The sequence below is a fragment of the Echinops telfairi genome, unplaced genomic scaffold, assembly GCF_000313985.2.
Source record: "Echinops telfairi isolate 266 unplaced genomic scaffold, ASM31398v2 ScPeMD7_18;HRSCAF=68, whole genome shotgun sequence".
Taxonomy (NCBI): Eukaryota; Metazoa; Chordata; class Mammalia; order Afrosoricida; family Tenrecidae; genus Echinops; species Echinops telfairi.
The window spans coordinates 98,617,049-98,618,960 of record NW_022103915.1 but is presented as its reverse complement, the minus strand read 5'-3'; the positions used below and the strand labels follow the sequence as shown (position 1 = coordinate 98,618,960).

At 36.6% G+C, this 1,912-nt stretch overlaps 1 long non-coding RNA gene across 1 annotated transcript in view; it reads right to left on the bottom strand.

Annotated features, from left to right (window-relative positions):
- Positions 1-456: 456 nt before the first annotated feature.
- Positions 457-1,912, bottom strand: part of LOC123521415 — an 8,043-nt gene continuing 6,587 nt past the window's right edge. Inside the window, exon 4 of the long non-coding RNA XR_006679859.1 lies at positions 457-1,106. This is a non-coding gene — a long non-coding RNA (uncharacterized LOC123521415). The remainder of the gene's footprint in view (positions 1,107-1,912) is intronic.

Genomic DNA, 1,912 nt, shown 5'->3' with positions numbered 1-1,912 from the left:
AACCTTTCCCCACCACCCCATCCTCCTTTATGTCCGTGGTTGAGAGCAGATCATAACCCAGGGTCCATCAACATCTTCCGAACTGCAAAACCACTCATGCTAATTGTCTTGCCATGACAGAATAAAAAACCAAGTCTCGAATGGAAACCCCTCAAAGAACAATAAAGTCATTTCCAACCCAGCAGCCCACTTCCCAGAAAGGTAAAAAGGGTTCCATCAATAGGCTAAGGGCAGCTTTGTTTTCTTTTACCAGTCTTTCACTAAACATGAGCATATTCATGAGTTTAGCTTCTGAACAATACAGTCCATCAGTCCTTAGCTGAATGGAAAAAACATAATTATCGATGGCCAAAGATTTCCGAGAAAAGGTGAACACAATTTCCTTCTCCAGGAGACAAAAAAAATCCCCTTCTCACACCTAAAATTGTGGTTCACATATGCAAAAACTCACAACAGTACAGAGACTGTGAAAGTTTATTCACATATGATTAACCCCAAGATATTTTGCCTTATACTTCTTATCAGAATAAAGGTTTAATTGCAAAATTGGACCTTTGTTTAATCAGGAAATATGTCATGATGAGGTTTGGATATATGTCATGTTTTACCATCTCTTTTATACTTCAAATTCGACTGTATATTAGAACTTACTGCTGCAGGATGAACTGATTTTCCTGATAATGGCTGAAACTGGAAGACATGGCAAAAAACAACAACAACAAACCAAACCTGAAGTCCTCCATGTTTGCTATTTCGTTGGTCTTCTTATACGGAACAAAAAGTAAGGAGTTCACAAATACCACCATCAAAGCATGCGTTTCACATTTCTGTTGGACTTCGGCTTTCAAAGTAATTTCTTTACAATTAAGCCAACAACCGCTGAAGTCCCAGGTCAGTTGATTCTTGCTGGGGAGAAATTGGCATGACTGATCCGAACGGCTGCTCTGGGTTGAATTTCAGAGGAGAACAAAATAAGGGAAAGCAGCGTTTTCCATTTGAAATCCTGGAGGTCAACTGTAGAGAGGAGATCCCATGCTTGGTGAAGAGGGAAAGTGGCTGGATAAGAGAGGCAGGACTACCTGCTCCGGGGCATAACATGGAAATGCCTAGAAATACAAATTAAAAGTAAGGAGATTAGGGCAGAACTTCTGTAGGAGATTACATTTTTTTTAATGCAAACAATACTTAATTTGGATTATACAGACAGGAACAAAGTGTTCAAAAACAACACAATACTCAGTACTGTCATGGGAAAACCAGAAGCAGTGGCTAGGAAAAATACAAAAACTTAAGCCTGAAAAAAAAAGCTAGACTTACATAACAATGTGTATAAATGAGACAAAATATAAATTTCCTCTTATGAAAATGGAGCAATGTACTGTTTGTATGCCGTAAGATTATCATTTTATCATAAACACATCTAATAGTACTGTATTTAAAACTTGATACATATAAAACTCAAAACCGTAAGACCAAATGTAATAAGCCCCTAAGTAAACCAATATATACTTAACACGATCACCAAATGAAAACGTGAAAAATGTAAACATTGCAGTTAAAACATAAACCTGTTATTTGTAAATATTTACAAAAATAAAAAAGATTTAAAGAACCTGAATAACCTCTTCCGGTTGAAAATAAGACAAAGTTCAGATTCTCAGCCTGGGGAAGGTAAATATAAATTCAATCAAGAGAACAAGAATGGCACAATTTGCTTTTGTAGCAAAAACAACAGTAGGAGAAAGAAGAAAATGAAGTTCCAAAGTTAGGTAGACTTCGAACCTTATGAGCAGCAAGGGCAATTTATTCCATGTGTCAAAAAAAACTAAAAACACAAACTCACTGACATTGAGTTGATTCCAACTCATAGTGACCATATTTCTGAGGCTTTAATCTTTACAGGACAAGACAA